The sequence below is a fragment of the Ochotona curzoniae genome, unplaced genomic scaffold, assembly GCF_017591425.1.
Source record: "Ochotona curzoniae isolate NIBS_2020 unplaced genomic scaffold, NIBS_Ocur_1.0 scaffold_3208, whole genome shotgun sequence".
NCBI lineage: Eukaryota > Metazoa > Chordata > Mammalia > Lagomorpha > Ochotonidae > Ochotona > Ochotona curzoniae.
The window spans coordinates 58,213,944-58,240,415 of record NW_024467106.1 but is presented as its reverse complement, the minus strand read 5'-3'; positions in this window follow the sequence as shown (position 1 = coordinate 58,240,415).

Below are 26,472 nucleotides of genomic sequence, written 5' to 3'. Positions count from 1 at the left end.
TGGATGTGCAGCCAGGGAGAGATACTGAACTCAGTGTTGAACGCAGTGAGGAAAACTTGGAGATTGACAGCTAGAAATCAGGGTGGAAGAAGTACCAGGGTGGGTGATAATGACGGAGAATGTGAGTTATGTTTTGCTAAGTGTGCCTAAGGGAATTCTTGCTGAAGGCAGGCCAGGGTGATCTTGTACTAAGAGGTATTAAGAGGTGAGCAGTTTGATCGTGGGTGGAGGATGATTGGGTTTTGAGAGTGGTAGATTCTGCTAATGTACACGGAATTCTTGAGAAAAATCAGCTTTTGTAAGTATGCCCAAGGATGGGCTCAACTGACAAGAGCTCCTGGAGACTAACTAGAGTTGACTTTAGGAGAGGAGCTGTGTCATAGGTCCAATGAGACCTGTGACCGGGGACCTGCAGCAGATCAAGGATAATGCTTAGGTTCAGATCGACAATGTGCAGGCTGAGGGAGGAACCTGCTTCAAATCTGTTCTACCTCCGAGCTACATCCACAATTCAGCTACCAGTCAAGGGGACTCGGTGGAAGAAAGTGCTCACTACCCCACTGATAAACACCCCATTACCTGTGAGCAATGCCTGTGTAGCCGCTTAACTGAAGTGTGGAGCAATGGCACCCACGTCCACATCCAAGAGTCTACACAGAAAGGCTCAGCCTCAGGTGTGTGGGCAGCAAATGCAAGCCAAATAGGAAGAAAGCACTCTTCACTCACCCTGTAGGCCAAACGATGTAGTCATCAAGGAGTAGTAATAATGGCAAGCGTGCATGCATGGAAACTATACTGGTGATTCTCGATGGCAGAGGCCCATTGGAAAGCAGTTTTACTTCACATGTTTTACAATGGGCTTTCCTTTGGATGGAAAAAAACTGCAGGCAAGCAAGTACAACTCTGCATGGATACTGATTGCCAACTTTGAATGTGGACGTGCTTACTCAAAGGACTTCTGCATCTCATTTGCAGAATACAGTGCTAGGAAGTCCCTTGGGTTCTCTTTGTATTGAAGTGAATATCTCGGTAAAGTAAGTTGTAAAATGAACTAGCAGGTTGTAGCACAATCCCTATTCATGTTAAATGCACTTGCAGACGTAAAAGCATATCTGAAGTTTGCACATGTATAAAATTGGGGAAGGGGAGCGACGAGACAAACCAAATCCATGGCCCTGAAAAACTCCAAGGAGGATAGCAATGAGAGTTCAACGGGAAATTCCTAACCAATGTCCCAAAGGAAATTCTGTTTTGTTTGTTTCTTTTGGTTCTTTGGATATCACTAACTATAACGTCCACCCACTTAAGCATGCCTGGGGAGAAGGCAGAGTGAGATGTGTAAGACAACAGAAAAGTCTTAAAAAATTAGTAAGAGCCACGGGACCATTTTTCCTGCAGTTAATAATATGTAATGTGCAACCAATAGAGACTAGGCAGAGTCTCCAAGAGGTGGAAGAGTGAAGGCAAGAGCAATCAATTCAGTTATGATGATGAGAAGGATTGTACTGGATAAAGTAAGGGGAAGAGAGTTCCAAGAGTGGTTTTCAAATGGCAGTGTGGTCACTACATTGAATTCCTGACTTGATTCTCACATCCATATGAATCTGGAGGTATCAGACATGTACATGTTAAGCATAGGTGCACTGAGCAAGCATGAACACATGACTTTATAATCTGAATGGAAAGTATCTTAAGTCACATACCTTAACACTCAGCAGTTTTATTCATAAAGATTAAAATATTTCCAAGATTTAAAAAGGCACCAATAACAAAGCATACAAAGTAGAAAGAAATGTTTTTATGTAAAACTGGAGAATCGCAAAATTCATTAAAAATGGGGAACAAATGAGTGACTTTCTTTACATGAAAATAACTTCCAAAACAGTAAAGAGGGGTTCCTGTTCTCAACCACAATGGAAACAAAGAGGCTAAGAGCCTCACCCTAAGAAGGGAGACATGCTATCTGAAGCCATGACTTCTGACACTGGGCAGCAGGTAGCATGGGTCCCTTGAGACGGTTTCTTGTCCCTGCAGAGACCCAGATCCATGGCAGGGATGGGGGCACATGGAGATATGTCCAGCTAGCCACAACTGCAGAGTAAAATACCAGAGGGAAGAATATGACAAAGCCATCTGCAAACCTCTGCAGTGAGCAGCCTCAAGGCTCTGGGGAACGTTGATCTGGGCACATGAGCTGTGAAACTGCCAAATACGGGGAGCAGCCACTCTCACAAAAGAATGGACACAACTGCCTCTAGAGCTCACACAGGGCTGGGAGCAGTTCCAGTTCTCATAGTTACTGTGGAAAGGCCGTGGGGAGAGAACTCAAATGTCAGTAATGAGAACAAATTCTCTGCAACCTACAGTGGGGTTAGAAAAACAAGCCTCAACAAGAACAAAACGAGTTGTCCTTTACAGTGTGAAATGAATGCAGCCCAGAACAAAATTCAAAAATATTTTGGAAAACAGTAAAATGAGTCATTTTAACAGCATAAATTCATCATGTTCAACAATAAAAAATTATTAGACATGCAAAGAATCAGAAAATGCATGACTCATAGGGCTAAGAAAATTGATGAGCATAGATAGAGCCTATAGTGTAACAGATGCTAGATTTAGCATAGGAGACATTCAAACAGATCTTCCATGGGACTCAGAATGTCTTCCATGGGACTAGAGAGTTTGCAAAATGTGGGAAAGCTGAGCAAAGGGATGGTACAGATCAAATGCCCCGAAGCAAACTCCTAGATATGAAAAACTTAACGCCCCAAATGTTCATTGTACAGGATGGAATAAATAGCACGAGGCACTATGTTAAATTTTCCCTATTTTGTTTGAGAGTTGAAGACAGACATAGCCAGAAACCTATGGGTCACTAGTCTCCTACACTAGTTAGTCTTTCATTATATTAACTACAATTCCAAGAGACACTTCTTAAACCACCAATCATCAATATTAATGTGAAGACAGCCTTTTAAGCATCTGCATGAGTCTCACAGAGATGAGGCTCACTCTCTCTGTCACACTTCCCAAATGCCAGCAACAATTAGGCCTGGACCAAGCCACACCCATGAAAAAAAACTCAATCCAGGTCTCCAAAATGGGTGGCAGGGACCTAAGTATTTGAGCTGTCACCTGCTGGTCTTCCGGGGTGTACACCTGCAGGAAGGTAGGGTCAGATGCAAAGTCAGGATATGGACCCAAACACCTGGATATGGGATATGGGCTTCCAAACTGTTGTCAGCCGTCTATCAAATACCTGCCTTATGTGATGTCATGGATAAGAAGAACAGTGAACCTGGACACACACAGATAAAAATATCCAAATGAAAAAAAAAATCACAAAAGAGCAACCCTTGGCTGTGGGACAAGACTGACACAGCACAAGAGACACCGAAATTCTGAAAAAAAAAAAAAAGAAAGAAAAGAAAGAATGGAGGTGTGAAGATATTTAAAGATATAACAGCCATTATTTTCACGGGATTTGTTAAAAAAAAAAAAAAAAACTGTAACCCTAGAGTTGCAACACGCTCAGAAACAATCAAGCATAAGACATGTGAAAAAAATCCTGTGAGGAGTAATAAAATTGCTGACAACTGGTAAAGAAGACATGCTTAAAAAACTTAGTGAATACATATGCATATTATGTGTAGAGAACAAGAAGGTTTAACTGGACAGCAGAATGATGTAGCGAAGTGCCCTCTGCTATGAACGTCCCCTGGGAAAGGAGGGAAGTTCCCAGTAAGAAAGAGTACGTTCTTATGCTCCCCAGCACCTTGGGGTGACTATAGTTCACAATACATATAGTAGCAGGAACTAGAAGTGGGGGTCTCTCTTTGCTCCAAGCCTGGGGAAAGTATTAGAATTGGGTCCCTGGGGCCCAGTGCAGTAACCTTGTGACTAATGTCCTCTCATTGCATGCACTGGGATCCCATAAGGGCAGCCATTCTAATCCTGGCAGTCCCACTTCCCTTCCAGCTCCCTGTTTGTGGCCTGGAAAAGCAGTCAAGGATGGCCCAAGGCTTTGGAACCTGGCACCTGTGTGGGAGACCTGGAAGAGGCTGCGGACTCCTGGCTTCAGACTGGCTCAGCTCCAGCCATTGCAGCAATCTGGGGAGTGAATCAACAGATAGAAGATCTTCCTCTGTCTCTCATCCTCTCTGTATATCTGACTATCCAATGAAAATAAATCTTTTTTAAAAAAAGAAAGAATTGGGGCCCTGCCACTCACACAGGAGACCAAGATGCATTTCCTGGTTTCTGGCTTTGGCCTGGCCCAGCACTGGCCATCATGAGCATTTGTGGAGTGACCCAGGAGATGGTATAGTGGATCAGCAGATGGGAGATCTCTGTCTCTTCCTCTCACTGTAACTCAGATATCAAATAGCTAATTAACTCTTTCAAAAGAAAAAAAAAAATGTTTGGACGCCTGTACCCATGCGGGAGATCTGAATGGAGTTCTGGCTATAACTTTAACCTCATCCAGTCCTAACTGTCATGACCATTTGGAGAATGAATAGATTTTCTTCTCTTCTCTTCTCTTCTCTTCTCTTCTCTTCTCTTCTCTTCTCTTCTCTTCTCTTCTCTTCTCTTCTCTTCTCTCTCTCTTTCATTTCAAATACATAAATCTAATAAAACCACAAAGAAGAGGTTTAAAAATAGAAGCAGCTAAAACAAAAATATCTCATTTTCTAATACAAGCAAAAAGGAAATGGAGCTATAATTATAAAGTTATAAGACAAAAGGTGATTCTTAAATTCTACATCTAGAAAAAAAATGTTCAAAGGTAAAACACAAACTTGTGAATACATATACATTCGCTTGTAAACTCTTGGGCAGTTTCTGGTAAGTTGAGTGTGTATGATTCTTCTTGTCCTCTGCTCTTGGCTTTGCCGAATGCCCGCTGATTCTGGATCTTTCTCCTGTGTGTAAGCAGGTGCTCTGTTGGGTGGTGGAAGTCACCAGTGTCTGTTCCTTTCTCAGTGAGCATCAGTCTTCCTCTGGGCGTGGAACAGAGACCTGCCAGAACAGGGGATGGCTGATCCCAGCCTCCATCTGGGCTGGGAGAGGCTGGGCTGTCCTGAGTCTCTGCATCAAGCTGGTTACTCCCTGCCCAGTCTCCCACATCTCCTTTCCAGCTTCGGGCATGTGGGATGAAGCATCCACAGACCTCCTACATGGAGGCTCTGGGCTCTGCCCTTTTGCTGTGTTTTTTTTCCTCCCTTTTGACTCTCCGAATTACATAACTCTGACCTCAAGAAGTTCTCTCCAGTTACTGGTCGGCAGATAAATGGCACTCAGATTTATAAAGGATAATGAATTCATTTTTGGGTGGACAGTTTTTTAACACTGTTTGCTACACTATACAAGACTGAGTTGACAAGGTCTAAGCCTGACCAAATCACAAACCTGATCCCCTCCTCTAAAAAACTGACAAGGAGTGTTTTCCTGGGGGGTGGTTGATGTCCTACTTGCACCTCTGCCTCCCTAGAACTGCATCGCTTGTAAATCACAAACAGCAGCCCACTCTTTATAAATAAAATTTTAGGTTTTTGCAAGCTCTGGAGATTTTAGACCTTTAACCGAAACAGTTATCCAGATTCAAGTGCACCTTTCATAAAAGACATGAGCGATGGGCATCTGGTGGAGCGACTGAGCTGCCATCGCAATGCTCGTGTCTCTTGTTGGAATGCGTGGGTTCGAGTCCTGGCACCAGCTCCTTCTGCCTCCATCCTCCTGCTGGAAGACACCACTGTGGCTGGAGTGGTTGTATCCCTGCTCCTCAGCATGGGAGACCGGGATTGAACTCACGGCTCTTGGTTTTTACAGCTAGCAGGAACATTTGGAGACTGAGCCAGAGTACAGGATCTCGCTCTCCTCTCTCCGCCTTTCAAATAAGAAAAACAAAGTCAAATCTGGAAAATGATCATGTGACTTACATTCTGTGAGGCTTCCTCTGGTTCAGTATTTATTATTTTCTAAATAACATTTTGGGAATGCTGCACAGAATGATATAAATATGGAAAGTTAAGTATATGCTATATTAAAATAAAAGTTTTTGAAAACAGCAATTACAGTGATAATTTTTAAATTATTCCCTTTTGGTGAGCTGAATCATTTTCATAAACAAAATCATGCATTTGATTTTGGCTGTTTATTATATACGATCACAAGTAACTAATAATTTGCCTTTAAAATGTGCTTAATAATAACAACAGTAAAACGTGAACTTGGCTAGTAGGTGGAGATTGCTTTTTAATTACATTTCTGCAAATGTCTCACCCTGCTACTTTACTAACCAAATGAGAATTTTATCACCCAAAGTCATATTTCAACAGAAAACCATCCATTGTTATATGATCATACTGCTTGTCATTATTATTAATTTCACTAAGTTTGTAATGCCACATAACTGTGTTTTGCTGCTGTTTCTACAAAACATTATTTCCAAACAAGAGCAACTCATATGACGAGGATGTTAGAAAGTAAAATTTTAGTTGTGTTTTTCCTTTTAAGAAACTATTAGAACTTTGTTTGAAAGGCAGCAAAAGAGAAACTGAGAGAGAAAAACAGAATGGAAGCGCTCCCGGGTTCTGCTCCACTTCCCAAATACTCACAGGAGCTGACAAAGCTGGGTCGAGCCTGAAACCAGGAGTCAGTCCAGGGCTCCTTGCTGGTAGGAGCCCAAGCAGTTGAACCGTCACAAGTGCCTCCTGGAACCTACATTAGCAGGTTACCAGAGCTGAGACTTGTACTCCAGGATGGACTGTGGCACCTTAACTGCTAGGATAGGCACCTGCTCCTTGGTTGTGTTTTTCTGTCTTTAGATGATAACTGCGAATTGTTCGATTTACACATGTAAAATACATTCTGCAAGTAATTGAGTCAAATGAACAATACTTTTCCTCTTATTTTGCAAATTTGGAAAATATGCTTTTTTAGATTTGAAATACATGCAAGATTGCTGAGAGAAATGTAGTGACCACTGTGTATGAATTGACACTCTATCATGAGATTCCAAACTGTCTGGATACAGTTCTTACTTACCTATTTGAGAAGCAGAGGAAAAAGAGAGAGGAAGCACTTCTACTTGCTAGTTAACTTCCTGAATGCCCAGAATGGCCAGGTCTCAAGTGGGGCTGAAGCCAGAAATGTAGAATTCGATCTAAGTATTCCATGTGGGTGACAGGAGCACAATCATTTGAGCTGTCATCAGTACCTCGTAGGAGTCACATTAGCGGGAGATGAGAAGCAGGAGTTGGAACCAGTAGTCCAATCAAATCGGACACTCCAGAATGGGATGCGCCATCTCAACTGGAGTCTTAACTGTGAGGCCAGATTCCTGTCCCCAAATCTGTCTGAATTTAAACCCTCACTTGATCTTCCACTCCCTTCTCAACCTCCCTTTTCTCATTGCTGAAGTGGGAAGAAGCACTTGCAGGACAATGCATGGAGAGGTTTGAACGAGTTAACTATCTGGAACTTTGAAATTTCTGACTCATAGCAAGCTACTTGAACTGCTCCCCTGCGGCTTCATTGTACTTATCCGTGAGTAAGTTTCTGAAAAGCTTGTTTGCAAGTGAATTCTAATAAAAAAACTTGGGTGTTGATTAATCTGAATCAACACCTCAAGTTTAGGCAATTAGCCAAAGAAGGCTTGGGTTAATTTTTTTGATTGGTGTCATTACTGCTGTTTGCCTGGGATTAGAGCTGTGTGATAGAACTTGCCAACCTTTGCATAAGCAGAGTACAAGGAAGTGCGTACCTGGCCCAGGTGTGTGTACATGCAACCTGCAAAGTGAATTGTATCCGGGGTGTCTCAAGTCTCCCTACAGGTGCCTCCAGGATCCCCGAGGACAACAGCACGGCTCCTACAGCACTTGCTATCTCCCATCTGTGTCTTGCTCTCTCTGGCCCTTACTCCCCCAGCAGCTGGAGCTGTCACTTGGCTGCCTGTACGACAGCTGACGTCCACCTTGTGGACTTATGTCACAACTAATGTTAGATACACGTTGGACATGAGCTGCTGTATGTCTGAGAAACACCTGCTCATTGGACACATCTTCCCTGCTTCTCTATGCCGATTCACAGGACACATCCAGTGTTCCTTGCTAGGGCAATTGTCTGGTTCCATGGAGCAGCGTCCAGGCATGCATCTTAATTTACATCCATTTCTATTCTTAGTGAAATATTTGATAAGTAGCTGAAAAGTCTTTTACTTATTTATTTTTCCTCCCTAACTTAAATCTTTGGAAGCAAGTCAGAATACTTCTTGGCCCGGAATCATACAATTAACTCAAGCAGATTTAGAAACCCCTCCCACTGTTTTGTGTAAACACCCAGCTCTGTGCCACAAGGAAGGAAGTGATTAATTTGGCTTTTACACTCTCTGAGCTCTGTCTTGCCTTTGCGTAACTGCATACTCCAGATTTTCTTGGCCAATCATCCTCACACTTGTCGGTCAGATCATTAGGCATGTGTGGCTGGCGAGGGACCAACCCTCATCCAGGAGAAGGAAACAAGGACCCTGCTGTTGGCTGGGACCCACCCAAGACCATTCATTTTGCTATCAAACTTGTGATTAATGTATCCTGATAAAATGGGAGCTCTGCCAGACCAGAAAAGTCAACTTCATGGCAGACACATGCAGTGAGACTCCGAGGGACATTAGAATAACCCTGCTTCATTACATAATCATTATAATATCATTAGCATTGCAGTCCCCATCACTCACACCCGGAGTGGATATTTCCACGCTTTCTGGAAAGTCATGTATGCAGAGAGCTCAAGCTACGCTCTTCCCAGATGTCATTCAAATGGTCAATCATGACCAACAAGGTCACATCTCCGGTTAACATCCCCCAAGGGATAAAATCCCTAAGCCAGGAAGAAAGAATGGCATGTATTTTGTCAGGCTAGGGGTGGAAGGGCAAGGTTCTTACTTTGCCATCCCTGTATAGGCCATGTACTCTCCAAACTGGCCTGTTTCTCCCTAGGAATGAATTTCAATATATGCTTGCTTAACTTTCTTTTCTCTGAACTAGAATTCATTATTCTCAGGTGAAAAGCAACCGAGTCTAGCCAGCAGCCATTTTGGCAATATTGACTGTCAGATCTTTCTGTAAAATATAGCTTATTTATCTTAGAGGTGGAGAGAGAGAGGGAGGGAGAGATAGAGAGAACAACAGATATGCATAGACATCTTACATTTATTGGATCACATCCAAGATGTAGACAATAGCCAGAGTTGGGCTAGGCTGAATCTGAAAGTCAGAAACTTGGTCCGATTCTCTCATATGGGAGGCAGGGACCCAGGTACCCAAGCCACCTTCTGCTGCCTCACAAGGTAGGCATTACCGGGAAGCTGGAATTGAGATCCAAGTTGGAACCTAAATGCAGGCACTCCAGTATGGGATACAGGTGTCCCTAGCAGGGTTTTAACCAAAGATCCACTCCATAATCATATTTTATAAATCTCTCTGCTGGAAAATTTTATTCCAGGTTCCATGAAGCAATATTCGTACAAATGAAATGTGTTAATTCCCTGACCAATGCCCAGCTAGAATTGGAAGTGTGAGGCTGTACAAAAGCAGGAGGAAGATTAAACTTCCTCTCAAAAATATTAAAAGGCAAGGTGCAATAACTTTTCACTCACATGAGTGGGAAAACAGAGATATGAATGATCCTGACAAATAATTTATGTGAAATAATCTCTAATGATAGCTGAAACAACTGGAATTTATTCATGGCTATGTGGACAGATGACGCAGTTAAATCTTTAATACTTGGCTCATATAAGATTACTGGATGTGTTATTCGTGAAGAAAAAAGAAATATAATAATGCCACTCACACTAACATAGTTGCCAGTGGGTCAATTGTATGTATGTGTGTGTGTTCAGGCACAGTGGGTTAAGCTGCCATCTGCAACAACGGAATCCCATGTGGGCACATGTTTGAATCCAGGTTGTTCCTGTTCTGATCCAGCTCCCTGCTAATATTCCTTGTAGAGCAACGGAAGGCAGTCCAAGTACTTGTATTCTGCACACACTTGGGAGTCCAGGATGGAGTTCCAGGCTTCTGGCTTCAGCCTGGCAAAGAACCAGCAGTTGAAGATCTTTTTCCCTTTGTCTCTCCCTCTCTTTCCATTTTTGTGAGCACCCCATCACAAATAAATAAACAATTCTGAGAAAAGTCATCCCCCTGCTTATCTTAATGTTTTATACTTATTATTATGGTGGAGGTAGGGAGAATAAAGAGGTACAGAGACAGAGAGAGAAAAACAGAAGGAGATTTCCTCCCCACTGGTTACTCTTCTAATGCCTGCCACAGCTGAGTGAGGCCATGGATGAGCCAGAAGTCAGAAATTTAATCAAGGTCTTCGGGCCTGGCACAGTAGCCTAGCAGCTAAAGTCCTTGCCTTCTGTGTACTGGGATCCCATTTGGGCGCCATTTCTAATCTCGGCAGCCCCACTTCCCATCCAACTCCCTGCCTGTGGCCTGGGAAAGCAGTCAAGGATGGCCCAAAGCCTTGGGATCCTGTACCTGAGACCTGGAAGGAGCTCCTGGCTCTTGGCTCCATTTTAGCTGAGCTCTGGCCATTGCAGGTGCCTGGGGAGTGAATCGGTGAATGGAAGATCTTCTTTGTCTTTGTCTTTGTCTCTTCTCTGTATGTCTGACTTTCCAATAACAAATAAATAAATCTTAAAAGAAAAATCAAGGTTTCCCATGTGCATGGCAGGGTTTCAACCACTTGAATTGTTACCTGCATCCCAGGGCCTGCTTTAGCTAGAGGCTGAAACTGGGAGCTGGAGGCCTGACTTGAACTCAATCTTGTATGGGATGTGGGCATTTTAACTGCTGGGACAAATGCCTCCCCCTGAAGATTTATAGAAAGAGCGAGAACCAATAGAAGAACCTGGAGTGCCAGCTTTACCGCTTCCTCCTGCACACTGGAGCAAGAATCCCAAAAAGGACTGGAGACCTCTCCCCCACTCCAGCGGTGCAGCAATTCCTCACTGCGCTAGAAGTCTGAACAGAACCGGGCAAAGAGAAAAAAGTTATTCACCACTTCACTTTCCTCTGAGTTCTGTAACTTTACTAGGGAGTAGGGGGATAATAGAATCAGATAATGAACTTCTTAGAACATGAGCCATTTTGCAAAACATTGATTTTCAGCATTTCAAGAGAAAATAGTTTTGAAGCTTTCTATATGAATCTTTTTGCAAAAATCAAGAATGGTTATGCTAGAATAACTTCATTGACACTCCCTGTGAAATCCACTAGCAAGGCCAGATGAAAAGGCATCAAGTATCCGTCTTGGCTGCCAGGACCCATGGGACAGGAAGAGTTAAGAGAAATGCCAACTTCACACAAATCTCTCTTCTCTTTCCAGCGCCTTTTGATTCTTGACTCTGAGTAGGAGGTTGACAAGTTTGGCAGAAAGAGGTGGCTCAGGGTCAGAGACGCTGGAGGAACTTTAGACAATCACGCAGGGCTGGGTGTCAGTTTAGTTTGCCCAAACAACCAGATTCAAATGACCGAGGTCACCAAGTGAGTCCCTGTAGGCTTTCTCCTTAAGCCAGTTGTAAGCTGCCCTGAGCAGGAAAACATGAAAGTTCAGCAGGAAGAAATGGAAAGGGCAGAGTGGGGCTCGAGAGGGCTAAGGGAGAGGGAGAGAGAGAAAGAAAGAGGGAGAAGGAATGAGCTGTTCAGTGGCTCCCTAAGCAAGAAGAGGAGGATAAAAAATTACAGGACCCTAGGAAATGCAGCAACTCCTCATCTAGTCTCCGAGTGGCAGATAATTTTTCTCTAGTTTGCTGTTGTGTATTTGGCTTTACACATATTTGTGTCAGTCCATTCGGGTAGCAGTACTGAAATAGCTCCAACGGGGTCATTTATAAGCTGTAGAAGTAGGTTACTCATGGTTCTAAACACTGTGAGATGGAGGATCAAGGTACTGGAATCTGACTAGGGTTGTCTGTTTCATCCCTTCCAGCCCTTTCTGCTGTAAACCCACATGGTAGAAGAGGTGATCAAGTTCCCTCCAACTCCCCTTTCTGGGTCATCAGTCCTGTTAATGGTGTTGGAACAGTCATGATCCACCCACCTCCTAAAGATCCCACCTCTTTCAGCATGGATAGACGACATGTTAAAATTACTTGAGTGGTTATGTATGGGAGTTGAATTGATTGGTTTTTATATGGCAGATATAACGTAAATAAGTGAGTATAAAAAGTTTATGTTATGTCAGGGCTTTTAATTGATAGGGATGATACTCTGCCGGCTCTACCTTCAGATCAGAGATGTCTCCCCAAGAAACTGTTGAACTTATCTGGACAATTAGATGCTGGACTCTATGCTTGGTATATGCTTGCAATGAAAGAATCTCAACTGATCTTGAACTGTGGCAATGCAGCAAGGTGGAGGAATTCACCGGGCGGGGGGAGGGTTTGCAGAGTGGTGGGGGGAATATCCCAGTACCTATAAACTATGTCACATAATGCAATGTAATTAATTAAATTTAAAAATGCATATGATTTATTAAAAAGATCCCACCTCTTGAGACCATCATATGGGATTTGACATATGAATGTGGAGGATGGACACAAACATTCAGACCATAGAACATGGGACAAACTGCAATGGAGAGATTTTTCCCACTGCCATTGTTCTTTTTTTGTCTTAGTACTTCTGAGCCTAGGAATTCCAAGTAAAATGCCGCCATGCTATGCATGATTCTCATGCTATGCATCCGATGCAGAGTGTTTTTATGAATAAGCTTTTGAAAGACTTCCAGATCCACATAGAGTTATAAGAAATGACAACCATTATGTTGCTTATTCAATTTCCCTCAGTGTTAACATTTCACAAAAGGAGAGTAAAATCTCACAACCCAAAATAATATAATGAATTGCTGTTCACATTTCCTCAGCTTTGTGTGCCCTTATCTATGTGTGTGGGCGTGTGTGCATCAACTTCATCAAATGCATAGGTTTATGGGTCTGTTGACACAGCACAAAGCTTTTGATATGGCTCTTTTATAATCATGCCTACTCCCGTCTAACACAACTGCTCCATCCCTCAGCCCTAGAAACCATTGATCACATCTCTATTTATAAAATGAATTGCTTGATCTTTGATCCAAGAATAGAGATGCATACTGCAATGTATCTTTATTTCTCAATATGGAAGTCTCTATTGCACAGTTTCATTAGATGACTATGATACACACATATTTACCTATGACGTATCTGTTGATTTTGTATTTTTCCATGAAGGTTGCTTTATGTCAGAGAATACTTCAATTGCAGAATGATGGTCTTCTGCCTGCTTTCGAAGGACTATGCTATTGTAACCATAGAGGGAAAAGAGTTGGGGAAGGGAAACTGTTCCAGGGTAGAGCAAGTTCAGTTTAACCATCCAGCCAACGTTTGTTTGTGTCGGTATTTGGTCATTATGAGCAAATTTTCGAGGAGCATTCATATGCAAATTTCTTACAAAATAATTTGTGTTACTCTTTAATATATGATGAAGCATATAATGCTTGTATATATTTATAACCAGAGGTTTAGTTTAGTTTGATATGAAACTGCCAAAGAATGTCCTGTGGCTGCACCCTTGCCATCAGCAGATCTCTTTTCTCTGCGTTTCCTGCAGCCCTTGGTGTAGCACATGCTCACTTAGTCATTCTGACAGGAGTGTCCTGACTCCTTCATGTGATTTCTGGTTGCATTTCCCTGATGAGTGATTAGATTAAATATATTTGTGGTTATTGGCCATTTACCTTTATTATCTGTTATTTGGCCAGTTTGTTTTTTAAACAGTTGAATTTTGCTAATTCTGTTGAGATTTTGCAGAATTTCAGGGTATAACAGCTTCATACAAACCCTGAACAGAGATCTGATTGTCTCATATGACTTATAGCAGCATGGAACTGTATCCCATTTCCTCCACTGAAAAAGTCTGCCTGGAAAATCTCAAGGTTCCAGGGAAAATGGATTTCTTGTTCTAAACAATACTCTCCTGAAAGCAGGCCGTGCTTCCCTTTCTCTTTTTTGTTTAAAGATTTATTTCATTATTCATTTATTTATTCATGTATTTGAAAGGCAGTACATGGGGCAAAGGGTAGTGGAGGGAGACAGAAAGAGACAGAGAGAGAATGTTTCATCCCTTGCTTTTCTCACCAAATGAATGCAACAGTTGGAGTCTTCCTGGAACAGGACAAACGCAGGAACCAGAAACTCCAATCTGGTCTCCCGTATGAGTGACAGGAGCCCAGGTCCTCAGGCCATCTCCCACTACCTCAGCAGGTGCATTAGGGCAAGTTGGGTAGGAAGTGGAGCACCCAGGATTGCAGTCACTCGGACACACAATCAGATATGGGATAGCAGTGCTGAAAGCAGAGGCTTAATCGGCTGTTTTACAATGCAGCCCTCATAACTTCCCATTCTCAGAACATTGTTTTAAAAATCCTTAATAAGCAAGTGTTTGGTCCAGCAATTAAAATGCTACTTGGGATACCCCCATCGCATCCCAGAGTTCCTTGGGTTTGAATCCCAGCTCTATTTGCCATTCCAATTTCCTGATCATTCACATCCAAGGAGGCAGCAGCTGATGGCCCAAGCACTTGAGTCTCTGCCGCCCACATGGGAGGACAGGCTTGAGTTTTGGACTCCTGGTTTTGTCCTCACTCCAGCTCTTACAAGCATTTGGAGGGTGAACAACTAGATGAAACATCTCTATCTCTACCTTTTTGAATTAACTCTAAATTTTCTTTTAAAATTTTCTTTTATTTGCAAGGCAAGGTTATAGAGACAGCAAGAGAGACTGAGGGAGAGGAGGTGAGAGAGAATGAGAGAGAGAGAGAGAGAGAGAGAGAGAGAGAGAGAGAGACATGTTCTATCTTCTTGTTTGCTCCCCAAATGGCCACAATGGCTAGAGCAGGATTTGTCTGAAGCCAGGATCCAGGAGCTTTATCTGGGTCTCCCATGCGGTTGCAGAGGCCCAAGGATTTGACCCATCCTCTGCTGCTGCTCTTCCAGGCTAAAAGCAGGAAGCTTAAAGATCAGAAGTGGATCAGCTGTGACACGAACTAGCACCCATATAGGATGTCAGTGCCAGAGGTGAAAGTTTAGTCTACCTATGCCACAGTGTCTGCCCCCAAGACTTGCAACATTTTAAAAATTTTTTATAGAAATGTATCTATATGTTTACATGTGTGTGTGTGTGTGTGTGTGTTTCTCTTGCCACCAGAATCCTCTCTCCGAGCTATTCAAGAACACTTCCTTTGCAATGCAACATCCAGAAGAACATGGCCTGTCTCCCCGCATAAAATATTTTCTCCCGCAGAAAATAGACTTCTAACCTAAATAACTGCTCCCTTGAAGACCTACAGCCTCATCACACACTAGCCCATGCTTGACACTTCTGCACAACTCTGACCTCAATGGCCTCTCATTCTGCTGTCCCTTTAAAATATCCAGATCACCAGTGCACGTTTCAATTGGAATTCAGCTGGTGAGGAGAGCAATGTGTGGTGGCCGGTGCTAATGTTCTCTTTTGCTGGTGGGTCTGAGACTCCCACCTGTGGAGACCCAAGGGTCTGGCCAGCAACAAGAAGAGAAGCCAAACTGCAACAAGTCTCTGACCCAGGTGCTGCTTCACCCCCACAGACACAAGATAACTGCCTCGTCACCCAGAGACATGAGTCCCTAGCTGTCATGTCAGGACAGGCCAAGACCTGAAATGCATTCTGCATCCCCCATCAGCAAGGAGGACCCAGCCACAGCCATGCCCCCAGCAAGCAAAGTCTCATCTTTATCCTCTCTGCCATTCAAAGCCACTAGCTGTCCTGGTCAAGGCAAGGCCGCCTGAGACAAGGGAATGTCCTTGGTATTAGCCCATATCCTGTGTGGACATGACTGCAATCAGTACCCAGCTCGCTCTTGATGGCGTCTTCCTCCCGATGCAGACCTTGGGAGGTTCCTGTGATGGCTCAAGTCATTGAATCTCCTGTCACCAATATGGGGAGACCGGATTAATTCCCAGCTTCTGATTTTAGTCTGGTCCCATTGTGGTTGTTGAGGGTATTTGGAAAGTGAACCAGAGGATGGGAACTCTTCCTATCTCCCTTTGCTTTTAGATGGATAGATAGATAGATAGGTAGGTAGATAGATAGATAGATAGATAGATAGATAGATAGATAGATAGATAGATAGATAAAATATTTATATAGGGCACACAGTCTCTTGATGTCACTCTTCCTATCTCTCATTGCTTTCATATATATATATTTGAGATATATATATAGGCATATTCACATACACATACATACATATATATTTAGACAGGGCACACAGCCCCCTGATGTCACAGACAAAATGTCCAGAACACAGTTGAAAAAATCACCCATCTTAGCCAAAACCAAATAAAACCTCAATTTTATTGAGTAAAAACAAGCAAATGACAGCAATACTGACTGAAGTGAACCAGATATAGGATTACCTGATTTGCTTTTTCAACTAGCTCTCTTCAAAATAACCAACTATGAATATCTTGTAGAACTCAAAAAATGTTTGCAGCAAAATATAGATATTAAAAATAAGTCTATTTATGGTGAAGTAAGTATCTTCCAATACTTGCTCCTGTGAAAAAAAATAATGGGAAGACTGCCCCCAGTAGACCACTACTACAAAACACAGGAGATAATGTGAGGGGAAAAAAGGATGGGAAGGAGAGGGAAAATTGTAAAATGGAAAATAAGACTAATAAAAAAATAACAATGGGAACATCATCCTCCAAAAAGTCAAAAGTAACTGTATCTTTGTGAGGAAAGTGAGCTTTCAGGTGGTACTTCCAATATGTTCCTAGTTCTACATCCAAGAGCTCTGGAAAGAGCCTCAGACCTCTCCATGACCATGGCAGTATCAGTCACCACAGCCTCAAGGTGGGAGCAGCCCAAATGCCCATCAACAGGTACATGATAAGCCAAATATAGTCTAGAATCTTACATACTAGTACAATATTAACTTGAAACTAGAAACCAGTTCCCACCCAGGCTACAACATCAAATGGATGCACATTGAAAGCCCTGTGCTAAGTGAAAAGGCCCAAATAGTGAAGAAAAATGTGATCTTACTTCACACATACAAGGCACCCCATAAAGGCAAGTTCACAGGTCAAGGAGAAAAGTCAGAAATGACCGTGACCTAGGGTAGGGAAAACCAGGGATTTATTGCTTAGCAAAGTTAGGGTTTCTGTTTAGGGTGGTGAAAATGGCAAATGGAGGTTACAGTTACCTAGCATTTTATATGTAATTGATACTACTGAGTTTTATACTTTAAATTTGTGAAAAGTGGTGTTTTATACCATCTATGTTTTATCATAATAAAAAAAATGGGGGATAGGGGATAGCATGAATCTTCCCCCATTTTTTTTTAAATGTGTCTCATTCATCTCTCTATGAAAATTTTAATTAGCTTTTCTATGTTGCCAGTGAATCCTGCTAGGGGTTTGATAACACTCACATCAGACCTATAGATTAATTGGGGGAAAAACTGACAAAATGTCCATATTCATCATCTCTTACCCACTTTTGCTTTGTCAAATTTTATTTTACCATGAAAAACCCCTGGGCTCTCACCCCCAGCAATTTGACACTCTGGTGTTTTGTTTTTGTTGCGTTGTTTTTACCGCCAATGCAAGTTGGATTTTTGATTTTATGATGACTTCATGGCAATGAGGCGTGTTCTTCGTTTTTGAGAGTCCAAATACAGACCCTTATTATTCTCAAAGGCCATATACTTTTTAGCTGATACTGACTGTATACAGGTCTAAAAGCTCACTAGGGAGTGTAAGTGTAACACAGGCTCTCATTGTTACTGACATGTGAAACTGAAGTGGCTCACTGGGGTTCACAGGGCAGGGGGCAGGTGACCTGAAAGGACCACTGTGGGAAGGTGTCTCCAGAATGTCCTTCTGATTAGGTCCTCTTGTAACCCAGCTGCCATTAAGAGTTCTGTGTGGGTAGGTGAGGGTTTTAATGATGCAAGGGCATCATTGAGCACTGGCCTGCTCCTTAAAGAGCAGAGGGAGACAAAGCCTTGGCAGTTTCTTCTGGAATGAGGCACAGTGCCCCTTCTGGATTGCAGTCATTGAATATTGGTTTTTGTGTTTTGCCTGAGTTGGTGGATCAATGTGTAAGCTCCTGTCTCCTGGTACTTCTTTACTGTCTGGTACTCATTGTAGAGAAATTAGTTTTCTTTCTGGGCACATGTTTTCAAAACTAGAGCTCAATGAGGGTGTCAAAGGGATGCTATGGGAAAAGTTAGCCATCTCATTAAGCACTGTTACTCAGATCATTTTCTCATTTGTTGTGTCCTGTGCGATGTCCTAAGCAGGGATCTTAAGTCCCTAACAGTCTTGCATCTTTAGTGAGTGAGTCATGGCCCATCGGCCAGCAGGAGAGCAAGGTGCACCTTGTGCAGCTATAGCCACGGTGGTAGAGCTGGGCCCCTCTGCTGAGTCTTCACCATCATGCTCACATGGTCTGTTCCTTGGGTATTACCTCTGTGTGGGTCCTCATTCAGGCCTTCTGCCTCTAGACCTGGATGTTCAGAGTTAAGTGAGCTCCAGGACTTTTTGTTTCAGTTATCAAACAGAAATCTGGACACTGAGACCTGTGCCACCAGGTCCATGGAACTATTTCTGCTAATAGTAAATACCTGAGATTTGTTCCAAAAGATCTGTAATGATTGATTGATTGATTTAAAAGGCAGAGAGAGAGAGAGAGAGAGAGAGAGAGAGAGACTGATCTTCCATCTAACGGTTCATTCCCCAAATGCCTGATAAGAGCCAGGGCTAGACCAGGCTGAGGGCAGAAGCCTGGAACTCCATCAAGGTCTCTCCTGTGTGTGACAGGGACCATCACTGCCGCTTCCCAATGTGCACATTAACAAGAAGCTGGAATCACAAAGAGAGCTTGGACTTGAACGTAGTATCTGAAGCACCCTTCCACCTGCTGAGGCAAATACCTGTCTCCAGTGCATTATTTATATCTGGGAATATGTTGTACCTTTAAAAAAAAAACTTGATGTAGAGTTGTTTGCTGTGCTTGGTGATTGCTTCTTGCTGTTTTCCAAGCATATGTGAGTGGATCATATTTATGCCTCCATCTTCAATAGCCTTCAAATATCAAGCATGTTAAAACTTAGACATGTGACTGTGACCCCAAAACAAATATTTGTGAAGAATTTCTTCCTTTTGTTCATCTTTCTTTAACATTCCCCTGGTAACAAAAGGTCCAAATGAAATTATGTCTGCAACGAAAATGGACTAATTTAACTCTTCATAGAGATTTTAAGAATTTTCAATGTTTTGAGTATGTGTCATAATTATGGTTAAAATGTATCAAGTAATGATGGGTAGGTCTGTATTATTTATTTACTGCAATCCTTAAACTATCAGAATAGTTAGTTTATTTTCAGTGCAGGTATTTCTTTTTTAATGTAATTTGCTTTCCCAAGTGAAATCTTGGTAGTGCTCTTGTTAGTGCTGCTGCAAGGAGCAGCAAACATTTTTCCTGCCAAGATGCCCATAAGGATTTAGAGCACCATTTGTGGACCATACAAAATGTTCAAGTCAAGCTATTAGCCTGCTGTAGGTTTATGAACCTACAAGTACGTTGGCAGGGCCAGACCAGGTGATCCTTATGGGTCTTTTATGGGCCCATGGACCAGATGTTGTAACCCCATGCAAGAGGAGGGCTACTGTGCTTTTATGGTGAATGCTTTAGGTCATGCTCACAGCAGCACTGGGAAGCAGCTCCTCCTATCCACACACTACAGATGTTTCTGTCTAAAACAGAGTAGACAAAAGTAACCACCATCCCAATTGGAGGTCATTGTCACAGACCGCATCCTCTCTGGCTTGCCTCCTCCATTTTCAGGCTACTTACAACATACAACCTGTGTTGCAGATGTTAACTTTAGTCAACCCTATCACAAGACGTGAGGGTCGGGAGTCGAGTCTCCTTGGGTTCCTGCGACATCTCTGTCTCCTGAGCAAACGTGTTGTTGATGGAGGGTGGAGGAAGCAGATTCTGGCAGAGACTTAGAATCCTACCACAGAGGCTTCCCCTGGAGGAAAAGGCCAGGTGCTCTCCTTGTGTCCGCCAGAGATTCCAGCTCATCTCTGTTCAGACAGGAGGAAAGGCCCTTGTTCCTGCACATGTGGCTTCTGTCTTCTCTGTCTACAGAAATGTGCCATAGAGTAGACTAAATAGGGCTTTCAAGATAAAGAAATGTCCTAAGATCTTTTTTTTTAAAAAAAGACTTAGTTATTTGTTCTAAAGTCAGAGTTATAAAGGGAAAAATAGAGAGAGGTGAGAGAAAGAGAGAAAGAGAGAGAGAGAGAGAGAGACAACAGCCAGACATGGGTGAGCCAGGCCAAAGTCAGGAGCCAGGAACTTCTGGGTCTCTGTTGGGCAAGAGCCCAGTACTTTGGTCATCAACCACTGCCTCTCAGGTTTATTATCAGAAAGTAGAAAAGCCCATTGCTCAACCCTGGCTCTCTGATATGGAATGAAAGCATCCCAAGTGGTACCTTGACCTGCTGTACCACAATGCTTGCTCTGTTGGAAAAAAAAAAAAAAGTTGCTTTTTATAATTAGCCACTACCTATGAATTGTTTGAAGGTCTTCTTGCAGGATGAGCCTCTGAAAGTTCCGTCAAATGTAAGAAAAAGTAGGGCGAGGTGAGGTGAGATGAGGTAAGGTAAAAGAAAAGAAAGGAAAGGAGACGAGAGGAGAGAAGTCTTCTGAGTACCTATAAGCCCAAAGGCTTACAAGCTTGCCTGTTGGTTCCTGACCCCACTGAGTACACAGTCAAGCACCTGGCCTGGCTGGAAGGCCAGGGAAGGGTGCTCTGTCACTTGCTTCGATCCTGTCACAGGACGAGTGGGCCAGGAAAGCCAGTCTGGAGTGCAATGACTGTAGCAGGCATGCCACCTGCGCAGGAGGGCTTATGTGTATTATCTTACAGCTGTCCCCTCCTGTGGCTACCATGCTTCTGTGTCTCCGACGATGGAATGTGCTACTCTGATTTCATATCTTAGCTTCTCTGTTAAGTTCCTGTGAGGCCTGTGAGGCCTTCATTGCCCAAATACAGCCATACTCAGTGACCTGACCCAAGCCAGGCTCCACACAAGCAATTTGGACACCTGCCTGGGTTGAGGCAAGCTGTCCTTGTGGGAATGCTACCCCAGCTTGGTTTCAAAGGAGACTGCCAAACACTAATACTTCTGAATAAAAGGACGCTGCATGCATTTTTGGTTTTGGCACTGGTATGGAAAAGATTGTGTTTAATTTTTAACCTATGGCTCATTTTGTTAGAACAAGCTCTCTTTTCTTCCTGATGTTTAATCTAGCTATAGATAAAGTCTACTCACAACACTTGTGTAGATGTATACCTGTGTACTGACACAGACATACAGTTAATATATGTATATGTGTAAGTAAAATGCACTTGCATGAGATGTAGAGACTCATGTGAGAGATAGAAAGATATTGGTTAAAAAATGGTGAGCATCCATTAATCCAGGTGTTCAGCAGTTTCTTCAGATCGCTGATCTCCTAGTACTTCAAGCTTTGCAGAAGTCTCTCATAGCTATACCACCACCAATGACCAACCGGATTTGTGCTGTTATTTGCAGACAGTTATGTTACCGAGCCTCCTCCTGTCACATGACCCTGTTCTTGTGTGAAACTGCCCTTGGATCTATACCTTGCACCGCTGCTTGACTTCCAAAATGATGTCCATGAGCCAGATGACAGGCTTGAAGTCCCTACTCGCACATCTCTTTATTCTGAGTGTCCTTTTGGAAGAGTGGTGAAAAAGCTGTTCAAAGCTCAGCCAAGCACACTTTCTTTAAATGAGCATCAAATAGGACAATTTATCAAGGAAGCACCACCTGTCTTGGGAGCCTTCGAAGGATGCAACTCATTATCTGAATAGCAAACCTCTGCCAGAGCTTGTATTGTACCAGTGAGATACAAGTCCTCCATAGTCAGAAACGCAGGAGTGCTAAGGAAACAAGAAGAGTGGCTTGCTTCTATTCCCAGAAGGACTTCATCTCCTCCCAGGTTCTCCTCGTCTCTATTTCCTTCTCATAACTGGAAATGAATATGTCAGAGCCCAGCTGACTCAGATGGAATGTCTGAGCTGCATTCACTTCTAAAGATTTTCATCGCTTCCATTTTCCAAAATTCGCAATGGAAGTATGGTTCTATGCTCATACCAGTGTTCAAACTGCCAGCTTTGCATGAAACAAAAGGAATTGAAACTATAGGATCGCACCAATCCAACCTCCCCTTTCAAATTTCCCCATTGCCTCCTAAGAAGTAGATGACTATGAATCCTCTAAGAAACATTCAAAAAGCAGTTGTGTAGTTTTTTCACTTGGCAGTTGGATGCAACTCCCCAGAGAGGCAGTGTCATTGGGTCTGCAGCCTCTAGGATCAAGCCAACTGGTTTCTAATCTTGCTATGGACAGTTATTTATTGGGTAAACCACCAAATTCTGTGTGCTCCAATTTCCATTTAAAAATTGTAAAACCATGGCAAAATTGTGTCTGTTTGACAGATTGTGGTGATGATCCAATGAGTTCTTATGACCTTGGAGTTGGATATAGAGCCTTTTTAGAGTTGAAGGAGTGTTAGAATAAACTCAGAAATAAGAAGATTGAATAGTAATCTGAAGCTCGACTGAAGTTCAGACTGCTTCACTTGCTCCAACAGCGGTACTAAGCAGTAGCCAGCAGGGTTTTGTCAATAAGGCAACAGGTGACAGAGATAGCACTGGAAAGGATTGAGGGTGTGTGGGAGTGAGCAGCAGCCGAAACCCAGGCACCAAGTGAAGACCTCATCTTTCTTTTGATCTAAGATGAGTGTTCATAAGTATTTCCTAAATGTAAGAAATGACTCAAGATCCTGCAGTTTTATAATTTAAGTAATTATGGCTGATGCATACATTTTCAATAGGTGATTTCCAAGGATAAAAACTTAATTTTTAGTAAATGAAAAAAAACCACTTTCTTAGATATTCAGTATTTGTTGCCCTCCAGAGCTCAAACTTATCCCCAAAATATTCTTGAGCTCCTAATTTTTTGTGATACCCAAGTTTTCCAGGCTTGGTGCTACCCAAGTTTTCCAGGCTTGGTGCTTGCTTTTGACTTAGTAGTTCAACGGCTTACTATTGCTAAACGCCAAGAGGATTAAATGGAGCTATTTCTGTAACTGAATGAGTTAATGAAAGGCTCAATTTTAAGTTTTAATTCACACAGAAGAAGTTTGGTGGATGTAATGGGGAAGCTGCTCTGGGCAGATATTCAGCCTTCAGGCTGATTGATCATGTGGGTGTTTGGATTTGCACAGCTCACCACTGGTCAGAAGGATAGGACCTCTTGGCTTGGGCTGATGCGTATTAAGTATGTTTCACTGCACACACATACACATGTCTGCAGTACTTGGACCTGCTCAATGGGACATTTGTCTCTTCTTTATGGTAGAGTACGATTACAGAGTCTGGGTCAAGTTCGAGCTCTCACAGCAGGGGCTTCTTGTTTAAACATCATGGACAGAGGATTTTATGTTCTGTGTGGAACTCCCAATAGAATCCTCCATCTGTCCATTTCCAAACCACAGATCCTTTAGCAAACGAAAGCACAAGGGTATGTTTGCTTCCACTTGAAACTCTAGCGTGCACCTTAGTGTGTCTGGTAGTCACTTGAGATTATGTGGAGAGGCACACTGCATGTCGCCACTCACAATGCCATTCAGGAACAATAAGACGGGTACATGGGTCACCTCACTGCCTTCTGTGTGTCTAGGGGACTTCATGTGCCGGGATTCTCTTTGACTAAAAACTTGCTACATTTTACAGAAAGGACATCTGGCCTCACCAAGAAGCAGCTCATCTCTCCCCTGCCCTGTGGGCACACTGACACCACACTCTTAGGGACCCCTTAGCCACTTCAGACCACTGGGAAGTCTTTTTGATCAGACTAAGGCAGTTAGTAAGTTTCTACCTGCCAGATGACAAGCCAGGCCTAAAGCACAGCCCAGCACAGCCTAACACAGCCCACGCCTCATTCACCCCCAGACCTGTGGACCAGGTCTCTACTTCGTGTGTCCTTATTGAGCAGTTCAAGAGGCAGTCCTCAGACTGCTTGGGCTTTCTCACAGTATGGTAGGCTCAGGAAAGCTGAGTGTCCTGCATGGTGACAGGCTCTGACCCTAACTTGAAGCAGTAACTTTGAGATTAGACTTGAACCTGACACAGTGCCAACTGAGCCACATCTATCACCTAAAGCAGTACTCAAAACACTATGAGGTTCAAGAAGATGGGTCTCCAAGCCCCCAAATGTCCACCTAGTGCCTCAATTTCAGTATATGTAATCTTTCTAAATGTGGGCCTTCCAGTTAGAAATATTGTCCTTTTTTTCTGAGTTCTCCTGAGTTTCTCTCCAGCATTTCTCTCTCCTTCTTACACTCTTCATTTTCAAAAAGAATGATCGATTTATTTATTTTAAAGGCAAAGCAACTGAGAGAATTAGAGATTTAGAGACATAGTTGGCTGGTCCATGCCCCAAAATTCCAAAACAGCTAGAGCTGGGCCAGGGTGAAGTCAGGAATTCCATCATCCAGGTCTCTCCTGTTGGTGGCAGAGTCCACAGAAGGTGGGCCAACGTCTGTTGCCTTCCCAGGCACATTAGTGGAGGAGTTGAATCATAAGTACAGATCTGAGGACTTGAACCTGACCTCCAATGTGTGATGTTGCAGACGAGAGCTTAGCCCACTGCACCACAGCACCAGCCTCTCGATGTTGTCTTGAATGCCTTTTGATATCCTATTGGCTTGCAAGATTCTGCTGGGCAGTAATTTTACCACCAACAGTGTGTCACCAAAGGATGGGTAAATCTGCCATTGGCTCATGGGAACAGATGCTCACAGACATCATTTCCCTGTGTCCTGCCTTATGCTTCCACAGGGCTCCAAGAGGAAGCTTCCACAGAGGAAGGTGGTATGTGAGGGCATTTCTATGTTAAATTGCTACTTGAAAAAAAAAAAAGGTAAGCCACACAAGTCAATCTCATGATAATGAATGTGCTAAATATCAATGTCTGCCCTGGAGTTACCAATTAAGAAATTAGAAATGCAGGGGTTGGCTAAACAGCACTCACCATGCAGAATCGATAATGTCACACACACAATGAGATGAGTTAAGCATTTTTCCAATGACCCTTCCAGAAATAAAATTCTATAACAAGGCAGACTCAGTAACAAGGCAAAAAAAAAAGGGGGGGGGATGTAAAAATTTACAGGCAATTGTACCTCGGAGCTCTCAAAAAGAACTTGAAAAGCTAATGAGTTTAAGTAGTTTTGTACGAGTATTCCTCTTCCTAGAATATGACACAAATGGAATATCCATAGCACTCCAACCTAAAATCCTCAAAACCTGAGGCTTTGGAAGCAATGACATTCCACGTGTGTATGTATGCACGCAAGCATGCGCGCTCTAGATTCTGAGTATCCATCAATTACCCTTTCGGTTGAACAGCAATCAGTGCCTTGCAATCTGCCCAGGGTTTGTCTAGCCATCAGGAAGGCAGCATCTTGAAGAACGCTGCCCAGGTCTCAGCAGGTTCCCACCTTCTAGAGGTGCAAGGACAGGCCTCAGGCTCACACAGGAACTCAGCAGGTGGCGGTGAGGGGAGATGCATGGCCCATGGTCTCTTTGTGGACTCACCTGCTGCCCTGGGCATGGAGAGTGTGACTGCTCTTTCCACCTGAACTTAAGGCTGGTTTAATCTCAATGGGAGTTCACACTAACATTCTTCCAAGCTAAGGAAATGGTTAGCAGAAAAACAATTGGCCATGTTCTATGCTAGAAAACAATGGAAGTAGAAGTTGGCTGAAGTTAATTTTTGAACTCCATAAAACCCAAATTAACAACACTCTGGCATATTAAAGAGTGTTAAATTTTAAGTTTGTTGTACTCTTTTCTTTTTCTCAGTATTATTGTTATTATTATTATTTTATGATACAGTTCCATAGGCTCGGGGATATTCCTTACTCCCTTTCCAAGCCCTTCTCCCCCAACACACTGATTTCCTTATATTATTACAATAGTATAATTTTTAATAAACATTACTTAATAATGTTTATTATTAAACATTATAATAATGCTATTTAATAAACATTATCATTGTGCCATGGACAATTACAGAGCCCAGCATCCTATTGTCAAAATAAGTTTGACAATTTCATTGGGAGTCCATTTTTAATCTGAAAGTAACAGATGCAAACTGCATTTGTATCTGCACATCTGGATGTGATAGTCTCCACTACACAATTACTATACATCCCCTTAAATGAAAAACCACAAAACAAAATCAACAACAGGAAGAAAAGAAA